The following is an 11,628-nucleotide window of genomic DNA, read 5'->3' as shown; positions in this document are numbered from 1 at the left end:
TATCCTTGTACTAGGATGCTCTAGACTGATTGGGCTCCAAAGGTTGTGTTTGTGGATACTGCACAAGGTTATCCTTGGCCAGTTTGTCAAATATTACATCAAGGGGTTCCCCCAATGGGGTGTATGTGCTTGGTTGTCTCTAAACACGGGGTTTAGCACCTACTAAAACTATGATGGCATTGGTTTGATTAAGGTGAGAAGGTACTTGCTGATTGGTCTATGTAGGTGGTTGTTGATATATAGGGGGTTTTTGCTGATAAGGTTTTTGTTGACAAAATGTGGTGGGAATATTGGTTGCTACCCCAATGATATGAACTTGTCGGGTGTCAGTGGTGACATCTGTCATCGTATTTTTGTTTTTATTCCAATATCGGGTTTTGTCATTGTTGGGACCTCTGTCTTGGGTGTTTTCCTTGTAAATTTTGATAACACCATCCTTAATGAGGCCTTGTTCAAGTCCCATCCCCTTTTCCTTAATGTCTTTGCATGTTTGCAGATAGTTCATAACCATGTGATGGGCAAGGCTAGGGTGCACATTGTTTATGAACATTTTGACAAGATGACACTTTGGGATGGTACATGAGATCCTAGTTGTGAGTATTTTCTAATGCTATAAGTATTATACAAGGCTTTATCCTCCTTTCTTCTTAGTATGAACTAAGTCCACAATAGATAATTCAGTTTCAATAAGATGGGTGTATTGAGCCACAAAAACTTCAGAAAGATCAAAATTTTTTTTAATAGTGCCCTGAGGGATATGACACAACCATTCTAGGGTTGGTCCTCCTAAGCTTTTTGGAAAGAGCCACATGAGGAACACATCATTATAGGCCACCTCTTGACAATGCATGTATAATTCCTTAACATGTGTGACTCGATCACTTTTCCCTCTAAATTTGTCAAACTTGGGGATCTCAAAAAGTTTAGGAAATGGTGTCATTGTGATGGTTTTGTCGAACGGGTATGGGAAGTCATTTTCAAACTTAAAAGTTTTGGAATCTGTCCCATCCTTGAGGGCCTTGAGAGCATTTTTCATCTCTTCCCATTTAGAGTTTACAGGTGGGGGAGCAAGTGCTCCCGATCTAGGTGCCCCCAGTGTAGGATACATGCTAGAATATGAAGGTTGATATGGAAAACCCTGATTGGCATATGGTGTCTATGGAAAAATAGGTTGCACAGTTGGTGAGATGGATGCTATGGGTTGCTAGAATGTGTTTTGTGCATATTGCTACATCTGTCAAGAAGTTTGTTGTTGGGGAGGATAAGTATTAGGTTGTTGCCATATGAGATAGTTCTACATGGATACCTAAGCATATTGTTGGCGTGAAGACTATGGCTAAAAGGGTGGTAATGTTGGTAATGCCTGAGCCATGCTTTGGGAATATATACCATGCCTAATATATGTGGGTTGTGCTCCTTCTTGAGAGTATGACTAATTATGAATAGGTGCAAGGTAATTAATCTGTGGTAGAGCATTCATCATGGGGAATTGTAGTGGTGGTGGGTTTTCGCTATTGCCTAGGGATGGCATAGAAAAGTAGTTGGTAAGGGGTGGTAGTGAATAGTTAAGTGAAGTGGTGGATGAAAGTGCCTGAGGCATAGACATAGCTGTAGTGCTAGGGGGAAGGCTAGTGGTAGGCCCTTGTGTCATAGCAACATTCCAAGGTCCCAAAGGAAATGAGGCTGAAGAGCTTTGGCTAGCTACAAATGGGTTTACAGTGATGTTAGGTGGGATGGAAGATGAGGTATTTGACCCTAGTGGCGACATGTGAGTAGTAGATGGACTAGATGTGATGTGGGGTGGAAATGAAAAGGTAGTGTTGTTGGATGCAAATGGAGGATTTGGTGGAGTAGGAAAATGAGTGGTGGAAGCAGATGTAGATGGTATACTTGGGGTTGGTTGGGATGTAGTATGCACTAAGGGTTGAGTGAGAATGGGATGGGTGTTTTGCAAAATGGGAACATGCACCTGGGTTGAGGGTATATTTGGGTCTACTGGTTCTACCTGAGGAGGTTGCCACCCAAACAAAGGGTGCGTAGGATCTGATATGTCGATAGGTGGTGGACGCCCAAATTCAAAGATGCTGACATTATCCCTTAATAAATTTTCCATGATGGTTTCCTTGTTTCGGTCTATGATGGCATTTACAATGGTAGCATGACCAGGTTGGTTCATGAAAGCCTCAATATCTATGGAGGAACTTAGCGCTTTTGGGATTTCTGGTGGTGGATCTAATGGCATCATGGAAACTATGGGGTACAACTGAGCTCGAGATGTGTTACTACTATGACTAGGATCCATGTCCTTTTTTTTTCGTGTGTTCCTACCAAAATGTGTGGTGGGTGGCATGAAAGGATGATTTTTCCTATGGATGAAAATGCAAAGAGGGATGATGCTAGGTATATATGATACTGTTAGGAGTCTAGATGATATGGTGCTAAGTGAAGGAGGTTGTGTTTCTCTAAAATATGAGTGTGGAAATGTGATGGTGATATGAAATATGTGGCCCTAACCTTTGGCTCAAGGTGATGTGGGACACAAATGACACCCTATTTCTAGAAAATATTGAGTTTCAAGGATTACTATGATGGTGGGATAGATGATGCTAAATGCTTCTAAATAAGTGAGAAAATGGTAAGAGATGCTAGTTTTTAATAATGCATGTGGAGGATTCTTTTTTGAAAACCTAAGATGGGAGGAGGTGATCCTATTTTGAAATGTTTGTGTGTGGTAGTGACGTTTCTAAATGAGAGACTAAACCTATAAGTGCACAAGTGTGTGTGGAAACAAGGAGGATCTAATCAAAATGAGTAACACTAAAATTGTTGATAAGGCTATGATTAACACCATGTCAGAGAGTCAAATTCTGGATTTTGTAGTCCCACTCAGTTTGTAATGCTACCTCTACACCGTTTTTCTCAATTTTATCTAGTTTGGCAATCTTGGGGTTGGGGGTGTATTTCTTTTGTTTTGCTTCTATTTCCTTGTAAACGGTATTTGTGGAAGTTTAGCCTTTTTGAACTTAGTCTTGGGATGGCCTGACATGAGATATTTCCAAGGGATTTTGATCACAATTGTGGGGTTTTAGAGGTAGTGACTATGCTAAGTATACCTTTTGGACCTTGGGTTGGAAACACAAATCGATTGAGAAATAGCTAAGGTTTTTTCAACAATGGAAAAGTTTGAGTGAAGTGGGACAAGCTTGACTTTAGGTTTTGTTGCAAATGAACTTGCTAACAAACTTTTGGTCAAGGGAAAAATGTGATATTTTCAGTCAAGGATGATAGATAACAAGGATAATTTGGAAAGAGAAACTTTTTGGTTTTGAGAAAAGGATTATTTGCAACTAGATTTTGTTTTGTGGGTTTTTAGATAACATTTATAGGTAAGGATAAACCAAGAAGGAAAAACATTTTTGCGAATGGACTTGCTAACAACCATTTTTTATATGGGAAGATGGGGTCTTTTAAAGACAAGATGTGATATTTTCGGTCAAGTAGGATGGGTAATAAGGATATTTTGAAAGAGCAAGACTTTGGACCAAGGAAAAAGGATTTGTAACTAGGACTTGCTTTAGTGATTTTGTTATTTTTGAGGGAATAAGTATAACTTTCTTAGCAAAGAGAAAATTTGGACCAACAAGACAAAAAATTGGTGCAAATGGACTTGCTAACAACTGCCTTTTGAGATAACAAAGGTGGAATTTCTTTGATACGAGGGTTTTTTGTGAACAAACAGTTTCTCAAAGGACAAAGCAACTTTGAGAAAGACAAACATATTATCTCTTTAGCAAAAGGATTTTGATAGTAACCATAGAATTGTGTATGTTTTACAAATGTTTTTCATGGGTCTTGAGTATAAATAAGATAGTTCAAACACACACTTTATCTCTAAGGTCAAATTTTTGATTGCAATATGCTATTCAATGACACACAACTTGGTGTCTCTTGATTCTAGTGGAATATGTCCCTCTCATCAAAGAGGTGAGGCGATACAAGAGTCGATTGACAAATGATACACATCAAAGAATCTTCAAGGCATCGCGAATAGAAGTTCCCCTTTTGTGGAAACAATGACCCTAAGAGATGAAACCTATGTGGCCTTATGCCTCTACCAGAGGAGCACAATGGTGAGTAATCTTGAGGGATGCTATTTTCCTTGCACCGTGAATGAACATACCATAGAAAAAAGTGAGATAATTTTGACTAAAAAGGGTTGTAAATGGGTCTGTGGAGTCCTTCAATCAGTTTTTATGTATGTGATCCACTTAAGAATCTATTTTGGACATGCTAAAATCATGGGAAAGTTTTCCCACCTCAGGTTACCCACAAAAACACACCACTCGAACTTGAATGATGGAGAGAGAAAGTTTACCTTTCCCCTCATTTATATACCAGCTAGACTTTTTACCGGTTTGAGCTTCTCACCAAAAGGGAAGCGCTTCCCAGAGGTGGATGAACTTGCTAGAAGCACTCTTAAGTTGTTGCAAATGGTCTTACTAACAACTTCGGTACATGCATCACATATTTTAAGGTCTTACTTTACATGAAAAGAGAGAAATCAAATATGTGCTAAAATGCACAATCTCCAAACACACAAGACATTAGATTTATTACTATTTGGACACTTTAATGCTCTATTTTATGATTTGAAAACACGTGTTTAACATACAAAGATTTGTTCCAACTTCACAACGTCGTCAACAAGAATGAATCGAGTCAACAAAAGGGAAATCGAGTGCAAAAACTTTAAAGAGGAGGGAATAAGAACATTTTGACCTTAGGGCATTCAAGATTTGATGAAGTTTATTTTAAGCCCCAAATTTGAAGTGTTTTCACATAATGTTCATTAACACTTAAAACAAAATGTTCATCACAATGGTTAATTTTAAACCTTAATCATTCATTCCATGAAAGACAAAAAGAAAGATTTGTTCAATTTTAAGTTGTTCAAAAGAAGATTATGATGATGAAACCTGCAAAAAATGAGTTAGCATGAAAACCTAGATAAGAAAATGTCAAAAATTTCAGCAAAGTAGTCAATGCTACAAACCCATGGGTTTATGTAGTAATCTCGTAGGCACGGAAACATGGTTAAAAGTTACAGGAACACTGCATAGGACTGGTAAAAAAATTACAAGAAATAAGGCCGTGGGATGAAAATCACAGAGCAATCCCACAGGGGGATTTATCAGTGTTCCCATGGGAAAGTTTTTAGGTAGGTTTGACTGGTCAACACTGGAAGTTGGTTTGAAAGTTTGATTGATTGGAGGCCATGTTCCCACAGGCAATAAAAAATGATCCCGCAAGTAGAGTCAAGCGTTCCTGCAGAAAAAGTTTTGGTAGGGATACAAAGCTAATTCTGGGACACGTACAAAAGTTGGTTGGTGAAAAATTGTGAACTCGCAATCATGGGTTCGCGTTCTCGTCGACGTATAGTCGCAATCCCACTATTGTGGGATCACGTTCCCGAGGTCATGGGATCGTGAACAAAAGACATTTTGAAGTGGTTAAAATTTAAAATCGTTTAGATGGCCAGGAGTGCATTTTCCAAAGATTGACTTGCGTATTTATAGCAATGTTAAAAAACTTCCTACAAAAACCCATAAGCATACAAGGTTATTTTGGTTAGTTCGTCACAAAAAACCTAAAAACTAGTTAGATTGACACAAATGTGAGGTCCCACCAGGCGTGCCAAAATGTATCACCTAATTTAGTAGTGCAACATGAATACTAACTATTAAATGAAAATATTCACAATACTAATCAAGCTAACACTTAAGATAGGACCGATGGTTATCACCACAAAAGGAAACAAACCAAGAATGGTGGGCTCCTAATGGTATAACACATGATGAAATGGATTTGTCCCTGATAGGTAGATATGTGTGATCAAAATTATGCTCAAGCTTCAAGTGGATGGATGGTGTACATAAAGGGTGGTTTCAACAATGGAGTCATGGAGGTATTTCAATATTATAATGGTATTTTGGTAGTTTTCAAGCTCTCAAAATAACATTATAACATTGCATGAAAGGTGGATGATGTTTGTGAAGGGAGAGGGTTCCATTTATAGGCCAAGGGGTAGAGAGATGGATGGTTAGGATTGAAAGATGATAAGATGGTGAGGGAGGGCTAGGATGCAAGGAGAAGAGAGCACATGGATCATTCTTGTTTAGCACCAATAGGGAGGTGACACTTGTCACAAGGAGGATGAGTGTGAGAGGATAGGATATGGGTTGGTCAAAGGAGTAATGAGGGAGGTTGAGTATGTAAGAGGGATGCAAGAGTCATTAAGGGAGGGGTAAGAGATATTTTGAGGATGTAAGAGGTGTGGTTGAGTTTGTTGACTTTGGCTTGGGTTAGCATGTCTTAACCCATACTTAAAGTTGTGCACATGTTTAGGAGGGGGATTAGGATTAGCTTAGAAAGGGGGTTAGGGGATAAGTGGTTTAGCTTTGATGGGATAGCTTAGTTAGGTGGCTAAGTGAGGTTAGTATGGGTGAATGGGTTGAATTAGAGGTTAGGGTAGGGTTTAGGAATGCTTTTAGGATTTTAGATATTTTATTAAATGATTTATTCAATAAAATGGGAGTATGAAATTAAATTGAATAGATTTGAGGATTTATTAAATTTAATAGAGGAATAGAAATTTAATTGATAAATTGATTTTAGGTGATTATTTGATTTTATCAATTGGACTATAGTTAATTAAATAAATAAATTAACTAGGGGATGATGATTAATTAATTAAATAGCAAATATTTAATCAATAATGTCCTAGGAGAAGACTAAATATGACTACCTATTGATGTAATTAGATTTAGGTGTCTACAGTATCAACTACAGGATCAAGATAAAATAGATTACCTTTATTTTCCTCACTAGTGCTAATTAGATTCCCATTATCATAAAAAATCTTGACCTTCTTGTTTTGAAATTCCATCTTGTTACCTGTACTATTCAATTGAGCAACACTCAATTGATTATATTTTAGTATTTTCTCCCAATATACATCATCATCATAGTTGATCTTATCATTCAACATCAATGAACCTCTACCTTTCACTAAATATGGAAGATCATTCCCTAATTTAACAATTTTACCATCACATTCTTCAAAATTGTCAAACTTACAGATATCTCTAGTCATATGGTGTTAGCATCCACTATCAATGATCCATGTACCATTCTTACTAACATGTAAAATAATATATTATCATCCTCATACCTTTATTCATTATGGTCTTCTTTAACAACAACATACACCACTTCTACTCTATCTTTCTTAACTTTAGTGTCCAACTCGGTGTGCTCTTCCTCAACAATATAGCATAATTTCTTCCCTTTTTCCTTGTACTCTTTATTCTTTCTATACTTATGATCCTTCTTATCATTTCTATCTCTCCTTTTTCTAGGACATATTTCAACAATTTGATCTACTTCATTGCAATTAGAACATATCCAAGGTAATTTACCTTTATTGTTCCTAAATGGTACTGAGAAGGGGGTGAATAAGTATCATTCACAAATTTTTTTATTTTCCTGATTCTTCCTACTAACCTTAATACAACCCACTTTAAACCTAGAAACATGATAGACATAGTAAGGTAAAAACAATGTAACTCACACACATAAGCATTCATCAAGTTGACACTGATATTTTGTATGTAGAAACCTTGAATACAAGGATAAAAACTATGATGAGGATAATATATGCACTGACCCTTTTAATGCATGTAAAGGGGCACCCTATTAAGAGCTACAAGTGTATCTTATGGAAGCTCATCTTGTTAGGAATTCATATAATATGTTATAGTTATGAAATTTTTACTCAAGCTACCTAGATATAGAATTTACAAATCTCTTTTTGAGAGACACATTGTTAGAGGATTTTATAATAAGCTTCTTAATAAAGCTCACCTTGTTAAGAGCTTACAAAAATATGCAATGATTTGAAGGCATACTAAGTGTTTGACTTGAATATAGCATTAGTTTTCCATGTAGATCTCTTCTCTTTCTCCTTAAAGATGCACTGATCTTCCTGCTTGTTTTGTGAATACCCTTTTTCTCACATCTCCATTAGTTTCTAACAAAATTTTGTCATTTTTATTTTCTCACTATACTACCTTTACTTCAGCTAGATTCCTCCTTCTAATCCCTTTATACTCTAGCATCTTCTTCCCTTGCAGTAGTTTTTCACTCTTGACAACTACAACCTTTTTTTTATACTTGTTGTATATATTCTTCTATTGATATTAGGGAATATTTACCCATGATCAAATTATCCCTCTCATTCTTAAAAAATTAATTCTATGCTTGCTTCATTGACAAAAGACCCATGAACCCTATGCCTAGGGTCTAGACTAGTAGTACTACTAATTCCTATGTGAACCAATGGTGGCCCATCATCCTTTCCTTCTTGTGTCATTTATCCTTTATCTTATGTCGCATCAATGGTGACTCATCACTCTGGTATCTTGGATCAACTTTAATCCACATTTGACTTCTTCTGCCAATGTGGGCATGCTAGAGAGTACGTCAGTATGCCTCTTGACTGGTAACTCTAGACTCCTTTCTCCTTCAACTTCCTTTTACTGATTGTCACACATTTTTCCAAACAAATATTCTTGGCCATAAATGACAACACTCAATTCTTCTCTTATTCTACATGCAAAAGATGCATGTGGGGCCAAGAAACTTTTAATTTACCTTTACCTCTCGATAACCTCCTTACAAGAAAAGCTTCAATGTCATCCATGTCATCTTTTGAATATGAATCACTTTCATCTTTATTTCTATTTTATTTCATTGACCTACCAATGGTTAGTGAAGTCTTGAAATCATTCCTAAGTGTAGGCACACTATTATGAAAATTTATTAATTCAAGTGCAGTTAGATGACCAACTAAACCACCAAGTGTAAGGAAATTACCAGGCATAACTCTAAATTCATGAATTGTAGAAACTTTAATAACATAGATAGGTAACAAAGTTTTGAAAACCTTAATTACAACTTTAGTGTCATTGGTGACTCCACCAATAGATTTTATTGCACTTACAACTTCCTTGATTCAGTTTATATATTGCACAACATTCTCACCTTCCTTCGTTCTCATGACATCATATTTGCTTCTCAAAATTTATGCTCTTGCTCTTAGTACATTCTCATCTCTACCATGTAAAAGTGCCAAATTGTCCCATATTTCTTTAGCATTATTTTTTAGAAACAATAGTCCACCAAGATAATTGAGAAGGGGGGGGGGGGGGGGGGGAAGTGAATCAATTATCCAACAGTTAAAACATTTATCTTCTTTAAACAAACTTAACCATTCAATAGAAGTAAAAAGAAACCATAATAAGATGCACATAGACAATTACACTAGATATGTTAACTAGGGAAACCATTGATTAGAGGGAAAACCCTAGTAGGAATGATGCCCATAAGATGATGTACTAATATAAATATTCCTTGTTAGAGGATGGACCTTGTTAGGAGTCTATTAAAACATTTAGCACATAGAGTCCCTATTAGAAGACTTTGAATCCCTGTTAGGAGATTCCAACATTGTTAGGAGTTTCGCCAACCCTATTAGGATTTGTAGTACAATGTATGCAAGAAGAGTCCACTGCCCAAACATGCAATTTCAACTACAAGAAGAGCTCACTGCTCAAACAAGTAATTTAATATTATGTTCTTCTTTTCTTTGTTCTGTCAATCAAACAAAACACTTTCAAACCTTGTAGACTAGGTCACAAACCTTAGATCTAAATATAAAACCTTAGGTCACTTAGCAAAACCTTGGTAATGAAGTTTCCTTTACTTCTGCCTTGCTCTAATCAACCTCACATTTTGCTCTTGTGTTTCTTACAAATATCATCCTCATCCGTACACACATATACCATGATAAAGGAAAATCTCCTTCCTTTATACTAAGTCCATAAAAAAATTCCTTGAGTTGGCTGTTAGCCCTTCTCAATTAATCATTATAGAACCACATTAAGAACACAATACACTAAGCGATAACATTAATCTTCTTTTTTTGAAACTTGAGTAACTTTTTGTACATCCAATATATGATGAGTGATCTTAGCCATGTCATCACCAACATGTCTTCTTCACATCCTCAACCTCAATTCTTAGAATAACAACTCTACTAAGAGATATAACAAGTTTACCAAAACATGCCTCTATAAACTCTATCTCAGAATAGACATCACCAAAACTTACATAACTTCTTCCAAACTTATCATTTCTTCTTCTGATGTTAACTGCATACACTAGATACTCAAAAGTATCTCCCATAACCTCAGATAGTTAGAATACTCAACTACCCATCCATGCCAACTTGATATTTCTGCTATTCTTCTGTCACATACCACAAAAAATTGCTATGTTGACATCAATGACAAACTTGGTCATGAATGTAACATAACATCATAGTAGAATATTTGTAATACTCCCCCATAGAAATATCATTAGGATTCATTCTCTCAACAATCTCCCTCTTTCACATTGATGAAAACATAGATGAAAAACATCTAGTTCCAAGAATACAGACAACACTATTCATCTTTCTTTTCAAATCCTCTTCATCAATCATTCTCCCCCATTGATATACCTTAGTGTGTTTTCTATCAAACAATCATTCCATGTTGTACTTCTTCTGAACATTTTGTACTTATGCCAAACTTCTCCCAACTATCATGCTATACATTTTTTGAACATGTTGTTTTTCATGCCGAACTTCTCCCCCATTGACATTAATGTCAAAGGTTTCAACAACCAACTTCACTACATAAAACTCTACAACAACTGATTCTTGCTTGGCTTAAGTGTCAAAAGACACTATTCAAAATAACATCCAACAAGAGTCCTAGATGATTCTGTCCATCACAAATACTCCCCCATATAGGAAGCATCAACATTCAGTCTAGACAATAATGGTCTCTATTACACTGGACGGATGCATTCTTGCATCTTCTACTATGATGTAGGAAGGGTATAACCCTAGGCATACCTCACAAATACTCAAAAGTTTCTTTGGGAAGAGGCTTAGTGAATATATCTCCAATCTTCTCTTTAGTGCTCACATACTCCAATCTAATTTCCTTTTTTGCAACTTTCTCTCTCAACATGTGACACTTAATAGAAATGTGCTTAGTCCTTGAATGTAACACTAGATTCTTAGACATATTTACTGTGCTTGTGTTGTTAGAATGTATGAGAATAGGTTCACTAAATTCTATCCTTATATCTTTCAACATCTGCTTCATCAAAACAACTTGACTGTAATTGTTTGTTGCTGCAACATACTCTACTTCCACTGTACTTTGTGATGAATAATCCTTCTTCTTGCTTAACCAAGAAACCGATATTCCTCCAAGAAAGAAGGTTCCATCACTGGTACTCTTTCTGTCATCCATACTGCCTACCCAATCTGCATCAATATAAGCACTTAAAGTAAAATCATTAGATCTGTCATACCACAATTTGAACTCAAATGTTCCTTTTAGATATCAAAATATCCTTTTGATTTCTATATAATGTACTTCTCTCGAATTAGCTTGGAATCTTGCAATGATTCCAACTATATTTTTTATATCTAGCCTTGTGTGAGTCAACTAT

This window comes from Cupressus sempervirens, chromosome 10 (assembly GCF_028749045.1).
Source record: "Cupressus sempervirens isolate cs-2001-9-10 chromosome 10, ASM2874904v1, whole genome shotgun sequence".
NCBI lineage: Eukaryota > Viridiplantae > Streptophyta > Pinopsida > Cupressales > Cupressaceae > Cupressus > Cupressus sempervirens.
This window is presented reverse-complemented; position numbering follows the sequence as displayed.